The following is a 14,477-nucleotide window of genomic DNA, read 5'->3' as shown; positions in this document are numbered from 1 at the left end:
TTGACTTGGTATTAATACTTCAACGAGATATAATATCGTTTTTAGCTTCAATGTTTAGATAATGATACCTTACAACAAAAAATATATATTTAAACAATTTTATGAATTTTGAAAGCCCTGAAATATACCAGAATCATATCGAGACTTCTTACGATCTATATGAACATATTTCGTTCTAAAAATGTGACATGTAATCATAATCGAAACATTGAATTCATTCATGGAGAAGAATTTAGTATGCGAAGTTATTCTCTTTCATTTATGCAACATGTACATATCAAATATACTTCTAAAAATGTCTGTATGCATTAGAGTTTGATCTAAATTTAATGTGATACAAATGAATGAAGATATAAAATCAAGAGATAATCAAGAAAAGTCAAAAATTTAGTTTAATTGAAAGTAGAAAGCCTATTAAGTTGATTAATAGTAGAAAACTTACATTAAGTAGATTTCTACTATATAAGTTTATTTTATAATCAAGTAACCATCCTTATAAATAGATATTAGGGATTAGAGTTAAAATTCAAGTTGTTTCTGTAAATCCCCTTGTATTTTCCTATTTTCGACATTAGAGAAAATAATCTTCTTCTATATGTGGTTTTCCCGAAAGGATTTTTTCATGTAAATCTTGGTCTTTTTTATTTTTGTAATTGATTTACATTCACTATTATCGTGCTTACATTATTATTAAACTGGTATCAGAGTTGTTTGGGTTTGATTTGATCATGATAATGGTATCGATGAAGTATGAAATTTCATTATTGGATTGTAATACTAAATTCTCGTTATTGTAGATGAAGATGCAAAATTTCCTTGCACAATTAAACTTAGGCGAGGTATTGGAAAGGATCGAGTTAACCGAGAAGATACAACGTAAGGATCGAAAAGTCCTATCTCAAATATGTTTATACTTATTAAATCAAATTTTGTAGGATTTCTTGTGGACAAAATTGAAACAATTTTGCATGAAGAAACATTTATCAACAAGTTGTATCTGAAGCAATTGTTTAAGAAAATTGTCTTAGATTTAGGGGTTGATTCTGATATATTCTTTTCCTCCTTATTCATCCTTTGGAGATACCATTATGTATAGTCGTCAAACCTTTAACGTTAGTGAAGAATACAATTCCACATACCCTAATGATAAGATAAAACTTGTAATTAGAAATGAGTCGAGAGAGAATCTCGTTTCTCATGAAACGACTAATAGTAATAGCATGAGGAAAGAAGAACGAAATTACGATAGTAGAAACAATAGCATATCGAAATAAAAAAATGGAGGTAAAATTTGTAATTTTCTGGTATTGACGTAATGGCTTGTACTCTTCCCATCATCTAATAATACTGTTTTCAACAGGCATCATCTCCATGAACTTGTTAAGGCATCATCAAGTGTACCAAACTTGCTAAACTTACAGACCTACATCAGCTACTCTCCTGCCACGTAAGTCTTTTCTTCATAGTATTTCTTTTCACTCTCTGTTTTCTTGGCATTGCGTTTCTACATCGAAATTCGGCAGCAAATATTAGAGGAATACATAAATAGCACAATCATGCATACATGGAACACAGGTGTTAAACACCTGAAATTGTACTAACAAAGAAAACTACGATCTTTTCTAACAAAAAATGATCAACAGAATGCGATTAATGTTGGAAGAAAGCTCCTTTCGATGCATGCCTCATGCAAAAAAGTTCCGATGATATCTATAGTCGGATGTAATCTGGAACCTATAACGCAAGTGTCTAACACGTAATGTTGTTCTTAAAGAATATGAACAACTGCCGATCAATTTCCATTTCTGGTTATGTATCGGGTAATGAAACACAATAAATGCAAAAAACTGCAATCAACTTGCATTTCTGGTTATGTAAGAGAACTAATTTAACAATAGATGTGAACTACAAAAAAGTTTATGCAGTCAGTATAAGTAAGTACCATGTAAGCCTCACGATTGGTAACTATCCTTTGGGATACGGAACTTGTGGTTAAACTTTTAGGGCTTTCGAGAAAACGGAAAATCCCCATTCTCTTCGGGACTGCATAAGGATCAGTTTCACCCTGTATGAAGCAAAATCAGCAATTCCCCTAAATCCATAGACACTAGGGGTCATGATAAATCCAAGGGAGGTCTGTACACTTACAGGCAACAAAGTGTTACTCTCAGCAACTGTCCCATGCACAACAATAGAAATGTTGAAGGTTGTAATCTGTTCCATTAAAAAAATAACCCCATAAGTAATGGCAGCTGATCCAATTTTAAAGAGTGAAACCAAATAGCAGAAGTAGTAGTAGCAATAATGCAAATCGACAATGGCATAACATAAAAGCACAATAAGTTGACAACAAACAGAAAATAAGTAATTCTTAAAAAAAAGAATAAAATAAAGTATTTAATGGATGGACATGCTTTAGTAGAAACTAGCAACACTTAAATCATTAAGTGGTACGATGCAAGTATTTAATGCATGGACATGCTTTGCCTATAAGAAGTTGGATTTAATCTAAAAGGAACGAACAAAAATTTAAATTATTGTTTCTAGAAGCATTTTTTCATACAAAATTTGATAGAAAGGATCATGATAATTACGAATACATGATATTAAGACTTATACCCCTTATTAAATCAACACCCTTTCATTTTACTCGCTTCAAATGCCTAAAACAAAATGGGTGCCCATCATCATGAGTAAATCATGTATTCACCACCAAGAGACCATAAGCTTGTCGCATTTTCTTGTGCCACCACCAAGGTAATAATTATGCTAAACCAATATTATTACAAAGAAATTAAGTCATTTTAAAACTCACTGCCACAAACCACAGCCTGTTGCATATTTTTGTGCCACCACCAAGGTAATAATTAACCTAAACTGATATTCTTACAAAAAACAGATACATAATCAAAGGGAAATACACTTATGCACAGATTAATTTATATATACTATAGGCATATAAATATAAAATTTAAAAGAAAATCACACCATGTCCTTGGTAATCTCCCAAGGTGCACCAATGATAACTTCATCAACAAAACGGCAAGCTAACACACTAAGACAGCGCTCATGAACGTGCATAACTGGGTAGGGCACCCCCCTGTGCTCTCTGCATGCAATGTAGACTCATAAGTTATTTCTTATGAAGACTTTACGAAAGCAGGTAAATGTACAAGAGTGTATCTAAAGTTAACTCTCAACCTTATAAGCTCAAATGTTCCAGCAAAACTTAACAAGTATTAAACAAGAAAAAAGATAACCAAACATAACATAAACAATGTACCTCACAATGTGGTCAGTATGGACACCAACAAGCAAAAGTCCCCCAGCTGCTTTGCCTTCTTGAGGATCTAAGTAAACATAAGAGATGGCTTAGGGGCATAGACACACAGAATGAGTTGCAAAAGTTTAATTGTTCCAGATAAACAAGTACCATGGAGCACAGATTAGTGATTTTAGTTGATTATTTTATGCTCTTCAAGTTATGACGGTATATACACTCTCATCTCTTTCACATAAACCCTCACCCAAAAAAAAGTGAAAGAAAACGATAAAAAGGGTTGTTTCTCCTCTTCTCCTAACAATCAAAAATCATAACCCCATAGGTTAATATTTTTAATTTCTTCGGGCTTATTCAGTAGCTGCATGAACATCTCATTCTCAGCATTTCAGTCCTCATTCCTTACTCCAAACCTTTTTTTCCATTTCCAGAGACTAGCTGCATATTTCTAGCAGTTACCTCCAAGATTTTGTTCCAGTTTCTATCTGCTTCGTTGATCCTCAAGAGAATCACAACGCTTTATAGGACTTTCCAAGAGAATCACAACACTGATATTAATTAACCAACGAGTATATGAGCACATTTTCCGATGCTGTTACGAATTTAAACATCAGCTAATTGAAGAGGAAGCACTACACCACTTTCCTATTAAGGCAATAGCCTTGACAAATGAGGATCATTAACCTTTTCACTGAAGAAACAGTCAGAAGATGTCTCCATCCAGATTACCGTGTTATTGATTTGGGAAAAGGTTCTCAATACAAAGTGTTATTCAATGTTACGACAATACATAGCAGCTGTTATAATATTGGATTTATTAGTTGCTTGATAGATATGATGAAGAATACTACATTTCAAAAAGTAAATGGGCTTTCTAATAGTAATCTGCCATTTGATCGTATGAGTTAACATTCCTTTCTAATTGTACCTACCTTAAATCTATATATATATATATATATATATATATATATATATATAATATATATATATATATATATATACTACTTCACTCAATGTTGGTGGAACTCTAAATCAAAGGAATGAAGTACATAATTTAGCAGAAGCAAGATCTCTTCTATATCTGATGTAAAATTGTATACTTTATTTGAATTTGAAAATTGTACACTTAGAAGTAATTTAGAACTTCTGGCATTTAATTAGTAATTATTTCCTCCATTGGTCCCTCCAACTTAAATATGTCTTTGAATATCTCAAAAGTTCTAACCTAAATTATTAAATAGGTTAAGATGCATTAACACCCAGCTGCTGAACCGTACTTCGCTTGCCACTCTAGTTTAAATTCTGATAGAAAAAATGTAGGTCGGATATGCATCTTACAATTTAATTATCATCAAGATAAAAAAGTTTCAGTCGGGTTACTATATTGTCACCATAGAGCAATAGCATCAGCTAGCTACTCGGTTCATATATGCAGACATTGGTAGCCAAGCCAGTTAAGAATAAGCTATGCACAAATTTTGCAACAATGCATATTAAAAGAGGCTACAATGAGGCAGTGGCTCTTTATGAATGCTTATCTTATGAAGGGACTGGAAAAAAATGTGGATCTGATTAAGAGCAATCACCAAATTTATGCTATCATAATAACATAAAAAAGAAGAAAATTGGAAGTGTCAAAGGGAATACCTCCACGTGCCCAGCATGAAAGAGATCAAATGCCCCATCAATGTATACAACGCGAGCATTTGGTCCAGGTCCCTGAGGAAAAGCTGAATGAGACTGACATGCAAAGAGATCCATGAATTCAGCACAAACAAACACTACAGATAAAGGAGAAAGAAAGTAAAAGATTGGGAATGCTCCACCTCCATCCATACCCCCTTCCCCCCCCCCCCTTTCCCTTCACATCCGATAAAGAAGAAAATAACTATTGAACTTATTTCAAGAAAATTTGTTGTAGGCAGCCATTGTGCTAGGGAATTCACTTAACACAGAATTTTAGGCCATTTGAAACAATATGTTATGAGTGAGATGAAAAAGAATTAGAAAAGAGAGAAAATGCACCAGACCGTTGATCCATATTATACTTCAAAGTCTCACCAACAGGATTGCTTTAGATCAACTTCCCAAAAATCATTTTTTGATAAGAATTGCAGGCCTCATTAAAAACCCCCTTCTTGACTAATGGAACTTTTGAGAAAGTTCCTTAATCAGTGAAGGGAGGAAAAGAGTGCCTTAGGATTTTATTTCTCAAGAAACACAGTACATAAAAAACAACCAGCAGACTGACTAAACACCATAAAAATTACAGAACATTTAAAACGACCAGTCCGCCCCTATACAATAGCGAAACTACCATATCCCCTACAACCACAATAACCCAAGACCCTACTGAATGACCTCTAAAGCAATAATGTGTGATCAGCCAATCCCTTGTTTAGCTAAGGTATCAGCCTCACAATTACATCTCCTCGGTATATGTCTAATAATGATCGCCCTCTCCGAGATTAAGGAAGCAATTTTTTGAACCAGTAAACTAAGGAAAGGAGGAGAAGAAGTCGGCAGTAAGATCCAATCCACCACTGTCTTACAATCACTCTCAATAATTAACCTTCCTTGAGTCGCCCATTCCGATGATAGAAAAATTCAATGCCTTTCTCTATGGCTTTCATCTCAGCGAGTGGAGGAGGACCTGGACCAACAGCAAGCGAGAAAGACCCAAGGATTTTGCTTTCAGAGTCCCTTAAAATGCCCCCCATTCCCCCCAACAGCCCGTCCCCACTAACTGCCCCATCAACATTAACTTTAAAAAAGAAGGGGAGGAGGAAGCCATTCCTGAACCTTCATCCTTTTAGGGTGCCTTGTCTGCGAGCGACGGGTCTCCTACAAGCGAATCAACCTGAATGATAACGTTCGGTATTTAGCAAGGAACCACTTAACCAACCTAAATCTGCATATGAAGAAAAGATTAGGTTTGTCCAGTTTCCAATCATCAAAAACCACCGAATTTCTAGCCTTCCATAGTGACCAAAGAACTACCCCCGGTATAAAGCTCCATATTAATGACTTTGGCCTTAAATCCGACCAGGAGCACAGCAAAGAGGCTGGATCATCAGGTAAAACTGACGAGACTCCCCATAACCTCCAGAAACTGCTCCATAAATCCCATGCAACCTGACACGAAATAAACAAATGCTGAACTGTTTCCTCCTGCTTAGCACATAACGGGCAAGACACCTCCTCCAACGTAACACCCCTTTTTATCAACTCCGATCTGACTGCCAGTCTTTGATGAGAAACCTGCCAGAGAAAAGTTTTGACTCTAGGTGGGGCCAAACCTGACCAAACGAATTTCTTCCAAGTGAGACTGCCCAGGGTCAACCTGCAGGCTTTAGCAGTAAACAATCCATCACCCTTTCCCGACCATGCCAAAAAATCATCCACCGAATCAGATAGCCCAACATTCTCCAATAGTGTCATCAGTCGAATCCAGTGCTCCATCTCCCAGTCACAGAGATTCCTTCTCGTATGAATGTTCCAAATCCACTTATTGCTTATTATACTTCCAAACTCTGAAACTTTTCCCCACTTATTGTTAGATAGATATATATCCTCGGAAATTGACTTTTTAAGGATTCCTCATTTAGCCACACATCATGCCAGAATACAATCGACTTTCCATTACCTACTTGTATCTTCGAGTGAGATCTTAAACCATTTCCAATTGCTCTGCCAAGTAATTTCTTGTAATACCCTTCCATATCCAAGAATCCGAAGGAGAGATTACCTTGTTAAGGTCTAAAGACATAGTACTCGCATTATGTTTACTGCAAATCATGTTCTTCCAGAGTGAGTCCTTTTCATTTGCGAATTTCCATACCCATTTACCTAGTAGTACTGTTAGCGAAATTCAAATCCAAGATTCCCAGCCCACCCTCCTCTACGGGAAGACAACCCTTTTCCAATTCACCCAGTGAATTCTACTTTTTGAAGAACCCTCCCCCCACAGAAAGTTTGCCATAATAGAATTTAGTTTCCTATAACCTTACTCGGAATTCTGAAAATAGAGAGGAAAAATTGGCAGGGAGGATAAAACTGATTTAATCAACACTAATCTGCCCGCCATAGAAAGTGAGGAAGCTTTCCATCCGGATAATTTTTTGTTGAAACTTTGCATGACTGGCTCCCAAAGAGCCTCTGAGTTCCTTTTTGCACCTAATGGTAACCCTAAATACAATGTTGGAAGAACCCAACAGCACAACCAATCTCCTTAGCACATTCATTTAGTACCTCGCCTCCACATTGATTCCATACAGATTACTCTTCGACATATTCAAATGGAGGCCAGTCATTATGCTAAAAGTTCTCAAGACTCTTTTAATATTGAGGATGTAGGTAGATGAGTCTCGGCAAAACACAATCAGGTCATCCGCAAATTGTAGATGAGTTAGACTGAGGGCATCCGACCTTCCAAAAGTAAATCCCTGAAAAAGTCCCACATCCGCCGCTTTCATCAACATACGATTTAACAGTTCCCCCACTAAATTAACAAAAGAGGAGACAAACTACATCCTTGTCTCAACCCTTTGCCCATCGAGAACTCCTCTGTAGGAGAACCGTTCACTAATACCGATATCGACGCCGTAGAGAGGCAACATATCATCCAGGAAACCCATCTCTCCCGAAGCCCATGACTCTCAGTAATCTAAAAATAATTGGCCATTCAACCGAGTCATACACCCTCTGAAAATCAGCTTTGAAAACCACCCCTTTCAGCCCTCGCTTCCTCCAACTATCTATACCTTCGTTTGCAATAAAAGCACAATCTAGTAATTGTCTCCCCGGAATAAATGTAAACTGTGAAGGGCTCACAATATCTTGGATCACCGAAACTAGTCTCCTTGCTAAAACTTTGGAGATGATTTTATAGAGACTGCCAACTAGACTTATAGGTCTGTAATCTTCAATACATTCCGGATTGCCTTTCTTTGGAATCAGAGAAATGAACGCATGATTGACTCCATGATCCCATTTTCTTCCATAGTAAAAATCCTCCATAAACTTCATAAGATGCCCCTTTATAATTCGCCAGACTTTCTTATAAAACCCCATTGTAAAAACCATCAGGGCCTGGAGCTTTAGAGCTGAAAAAATGGCCTCCCTTACTTCCTCTTCTGAAAAAATAACCTCGAGGCCAGTCCTTTGCTCTTCTCTCAATATATCAAAATTCAGGTTCAAGTTCTCTACCTCTAAAAAATCTTTGGAATTATAGGCTTTCTTGAAGAACTGAGAGACAGCAACTTTAATCACCTCTGGGTCTGTCAACACCTCCCCATCCACTTTCAATTCCGAAATAGTGTTGAATCTGTTTCTGTTAACAGCACATAGGTGGAAGAACCTAGTGTTTTTGTCTCCGTCTTTAATCCATTTCTCTCTCGACAGTTGAAACCAAATACTTTCTTCGATTCTGTGCAATTTCCAAGCTCATTTCTGGAAGATAGGAGCTGTTCCCAGTCCAAAGACAGTCCACTGCTTTGTGCCTTAATTTCCATATCATAAATTTTACTCTCCAACCCAGTAATAGCTTCCGATATCCCCTGTTTACTTCTGATTGGCCATTCCTTGATACGTTTTTTGGTTCCTTTTAATAAATTGAACATTCTGCTTCCCCCTCTATCATTGACCCGATCTGACATTACATTTTGAACCATATCTACAAAACCATCCTCCTCCATCATATAGTTAAAAACCGAAATGGTTTCGGTCCCCAGTGCTTCCCATCTTCCGCCAATAGAATCGGGTTGTGATCAGAAAGAGATCTAGGGAGTAGTTTCTGAACCACCTTGGGGAAGCAACTTAAGAAGCTGCTGCTCAATAAGAAACGATCCAGCCTTACCCAAGTGGTAACCTCTCTATTACTACCCCATGTAAAGGTGCCACCAACCAAAGGAAGGTCAATTAGATTTGGTTGTTGCAGGAAATTCCTTAGCAGACCCATTGAATGCCAGTTTTGAGAGGCACCAATCTTCTCCTCTTGTTCGATATAAGCATTGAAATCTCCCCCAATGCAGAGAGGCAGATCAACCGAATGAACAAAACTCAACAGCTGACTAAAAAACTCCTTTTTTTCTTCCTCTACCGATGGGCCATATACATTAATAAAAACACACTCCACCTTAGACACCTTGAACCTTCCTTTAACATCTGAACTCTACTGATTGCCCACCTCATTTGCCTCAAAAACATTTTCATTCCACAGACACATCAATCCACCAGCAGACCCATCCGCTGGTTGAAAACTTGCTCCCTTTAGTACTTTCCTCCTAACTTCCTATTCAATCCCTTCTGGCTTTATTTAGTTTGTCTCCTGTAAAAACAATACAACCGGTTTAATCTTATTTACAAGTCTCGACACCCCTCTAATTTTTTCCTTTCTCCTAATCCCCTAACATTCCACGAAATAAAATTGCACTCCATCATAAGCACTTCCTACCGAAACCTTCAGGACACAGAAACTGGCTCACTGACCGCTTCATTGACCACCCCTGCTCCTTCCTCCATCTTTCTAATTTTATCCATAAAAGCCTCCCTCCCTTCCTTGAAAGAAATGCCTAACCTCTAACAAACTTCCCAAGTATTCAATGCTTCCTCCAGAACTTTAGAGAAGGACCGAATAGACTGTAGACACTTCTGCATTTGCCAAAGCATGAGATTAAGCCTCTTCTCTTCTTTCTGTATAATCTTCGGCTCCTTGAAATAATACGGTCTGCCCCCCCCTGGTTGGAGAAAAACTGCTCTTTATATGCCCCGTAGAAGTATTCTGAATTTGACCAGAACCTGTTAACTCCTTGACTTGGCCCCTATCCCCTGAAGCTGAAGAAAATTGCTTAAAATAATGAAGAACCAGCCTGTTGGCTGTGCTTATGACTATTTTCTGAACATAGCCATACTCTTCTTGTTTTCGACCTTCTGTACACCCTAACAAAACGTCCACAACCCCTCACACCTTCAGAAGTCTTGCTAATTGACAATCCTTTCGAAACCTGATATCCCAATCTCCATCTCCTACACCTCTTCCCCATTGGATTGCTAATAGCCTTTTTAGATTTACATCCTTTATCACCCTTAGCCCAATCTTCCAATTCCTTGTTGTTTTCCTTCACCTCCTCCCCCATGAAACTACTCTTTTCCTCATATGTTTGGAAAAGAGTTTGGTCTTGGAAATTACTTTCATTATCCACAGGACAACACTGGGCTGGAGAAATATACCCAATCTGCTTAGGCCCAATCTCCACATATCTGCCTGTTTTAGGGTTAATCCCACAGTCTTTGACACCTTTATCTTGCCCCGAGGATCCACCTCCCAAACTGCACACCCTTTTTCTCTCAGCATAAAGGGCTTCTGACACTTTCTTCTTACTTTTAACCTCACCTAGTGCTGTCCCCTGATCACTATGGACAGTCCCTATAATATCGTTGACTTCCACGTTTAAATTCAAATTGCCATCAAACAGCGTGTCAACCCCATGAAAAGCTCCTGACATCGACTGAAAATTCTTCCCAAAAATCATCTTTCATGCAAAATATTTACATAAGCATTTTATCCGGACTTTTACATTCATGATGCTACATAACAATCTTCAATAAAACAATGCAAGGGGATTATAAACCAGAGGGCAGTTAACCAGTTTGGTCATAAGAAGACAATGGTAAGCGGGTAGTTCAACCAACCTCATTTGAGGAAAGATGATAAAAAACATCATTTTCTTGTTATTTTTTATTACACCAAAAGATAGCCAATGGAAATTTTCACAAGGCATCGTCATCATTTTCTTTCCCAAGTATAGTTATAAATATGGGCAAAATTGCACATATAGGAAACACACACCATTGAGCATTTTCAAATGGTAGACTGACATCTTTCATTCTTTCTCATTTTCAGGCTGGCAACTAGAGAAACCAAATAATACCTTGCCATTTGAAAATTGCACAATCCGCTGAGATGTTGGTAGGAATTGGGAAATCTGACCCCCTTTGTGACTGATGTCTTTCACCTAAATCTCCACTTGAAAGTGTGATGGTATTATCTCCACCCCCTTCAGTATCCTTTAGAGAAGAAAGTATTCTTCCTACGTACATATAATTTGTGAAATAATTAGAAATGATTGAAGTTTACAGAAGCTAGTAAAAGAGAGGGGTTCCAACAAAAGGAATCATAAACACATCTCAAGAGAATTTTTATTACCAACAATATCCGTGCTGGAGACACCTTCAGTACGCTTAATCTGCTTGTAGCGGCCAGCTTTCTTTGCCAATGCATAAGCATCAGATCCATCGGGAGGAGGCAAGGATCATCACCATGTATTATATAGTCAATCTTATGCTTATTGAACACTGTTCATGAATTGTTCTGTAATTGCATAAGGCGCATTTGCTATTACTTGATCCACCCACTTTAATCCACTGACAAGTGCCAGCCTGGAGAGAACATCAATGTGATCCACAGAACCATACTATTAATTACAAAAATCCCACCAACAGGAGCGAGTTGACAAAACAAACCATCAAGGGGAAGACCAGCACACTATGAATTAAGTTGAAAGTTAAGAATTTTATCACACAATATATACTAATTTCAATACAGCTTAGTAGTTAAACGAAAAGATAATCCCTCACAGTTTAGTGTATCCAGCCTTCTAAGCTATATGCTCTTGAAAATGAAATAGTTGCACCAGATAACTAGCCTCTGCAATCCATGTTGTTCATTAACTGATGTAACATGCATAACAAAGTTCTATTCTAAATCTATATGTCACTATGTATTTATTGACATAATGACAAAAAATGTCCCTAACATTTGACTAAATAGTCACTTTGGTCCCTAGTCTTCTTTTTGGAGCATTTTGGCCCCAACATTTCATTTAGGGGCAAAAAGTCCCCTTCGTGGATGGAAATTGTTAGTCAACAAATGGTCAATGCTCCAAAATAGGGACCTTTTGCCCTACAATGAAATGTTGGGGGCCAAAATGCTCCCAAAAAAAGAATAGGAGCCAAAATGATTATTTAATCAAATTTAAGGGTATTTTTTGACATTATGCCTTATTTATAGGCTTTTTAATTCTCATACTTTCAGATTTAGATGAATACACACATGCAAGCATATGTAAGTTTATACATGTATACACAGGCACATGCATATTAGTATAATGTCATTTTCCTCACTGTTCTCTTCATATATGAAGACATCACAGCCTTCTGAGCTGCACTTGTCTTCAGAACTTCTATTAATAAGCCAAGATATTGTGAATGTTTTCCATGTGATTGATTGAACTTAAACACAGTTAAAGAAGATTCAAAACAGAGCAGTGGCTACATGTGTAGAACACAAACAGAATAAGGCATAAATGAAGTGCAGAAAATCAAATCAGAATATCAAATGAAAAACAGAGTCGTATGACTACCTCTCTTCCATGGGAAGAACAGGAGGGCCTTTATTAGCAATTATCTCCTCATCACTTACAACACCTACCACCAACTCATCTCCCAAAGCCTTGCTTGCCTCAACGCATTGGCATGGCCATAATGCATGAGATCAAAGCAGCCATCCATGTAAACCCGAATGCGCTTCTTCTCACACTTCTTGTGGAAGACCCCTGAATCTGACCAAACATATGACAATGGGAAATGTCCAATTCCACCGAAATAAGTGGTGGACAAACCAAGCAAGGCAGCGTTAGCATTAGACCACCAAACAGACGTGGCAGTAATACAATCCATCCAAATCCAATTGTGGCTCTCGTACTCCATTGTCATTCTCTCTTCAAATCTCAATTACAGGAGACACGAAACCTAAAACACGGCAACAACAAAGTAAGAAGAAGAAGAAGAAGAAGAAATGTAAGATTTACAATAAAAAAATTGTATCAAACCTTTCAGACTAACTTTACACGCAATTTTTTATAAAAAAAACTGAAACTTGGAAAATACGCAAATTTCTTATTTTGTGTGTCCCAGGTCTTATATATTAAGATTTAGATACATGCAAAAACGAACAACTCAGAAATATGAAAAGAAAAAAAGAAATTAAAGCTGGATTTGTTAAGAACAAATATTAAATTTGAATCTAACGCAAAATCCAGAAGCCATTTCATAAGATTCTAGTTAAAATCGAGCAATCTAGTTGGGCTCGAGGACTACAATTCATACGCGATGAATTGGTACGTGTAGATGTAAGATCTGATCTTCTACCTTTTGTTTACTGTTGACTTTCTTTAATTCCGGCTTCGTGTCTCCTTTCTCCTCCTTGTTTTATTCTTTTCCTTTCACCAGATTGTTAGAAGCAGCTGTTCTTTTAACTCTCAACTCTATATATACTGCATTTCTTCTCACTAGATTAATAAATAGGATTAAATATGTTATAGGTCCCTATACTATTTAAAATTTAAAATTTAAAATCTTTATATTTAATCTTATGACATTAAATCTACATAATTAATTTATAATTTGATGCTAAAAATATGTTTGGGGCGTTTATGTTGGTTGTGGTTGATTTTACTTTTTTTTTCGTTTGGTTGCCCTTCTAGTTTTAGAGATTTGTTCCGATTAATCTGTATCGATTAATCGTACACCTGATTTTGGTGGGTAAGTCTCCCATCAATATTTTTTTATATACATAAAATCTTAAACTCGAAACTTGCTTAAGTAATATCAAGTCACTTACCACTTAAATCAACATGTTGATTTGATTTGGCTTTAATCCATATATGTTTGCACTTTGAAACCTAATATTAAATGTAAAAATGTAATAAGTGTATAAATGTTGCTGTCATGTTTGGGGCATTAAATAGGGTAAACTATACCTATGGCTACTTAACTATTTTTATATTTATTTTAACCATTGATCTTTTAATTTTATCAATTAGACCACTTAACTATTTATATTGTCAATCAAGTCATTGGCCACAAATATTTAAAGGATATGACATGGTAGTTAAAATTTTGGTATAATTATAATTTAGTCCATGTTACTCACATATCTATCAACATGTGATAAAATCTTATTCAAGAATTAATTTATTTTAATTTCTTAAAATTAGGTTAAATTGATAGAATATAAGTAAAATGATCAAATATGTAATTATACAAAACAAAATTAACTATCACGTCACTTTCCTTTAAACGTTAACCCGGTGGTTTGATTGACAACAATTAATTAGTTAGGTATCTAACTAACAAA

The 14,477-nt window shown here is 36.5% G+C and overlaps 1 pseudogene; it reads right to left on the bottom strand.

The window, feature by feature from the left end:
• Positions 1-1,246: 1,246 nt before the first annotated feature.
• On the bottom strand, positions 1,247-13,087 carry LOC120207795 (annotated as a pseudogene).
• Between the last annotated feature and the right edge of the window lie 1,390 nt (positions 13,088-14,477).

The sequence above is a fragment of the Hibiscus syriacus genome, unplaced genomic scaffold (assembly GCF_006381635.1).
Source record: "Hibiscus syriacus cultivar Baekdansim isolate YM2019G1 unplaced genomic scaffold, ASM638163v2 tig00015407_pilon, whole genome shotgun sequence".
Taxonomy (NCBI): domain Eukaryota; kingdom Viridiplantae; phylum Streptophyta; class Magnoliopsida; order Malvales; family Malvaceae; genus Hibiscus; species Hibiscus syriacus.
This window is presented reverse-complemented; position numbering and strand designations above follow the sequence as displayed.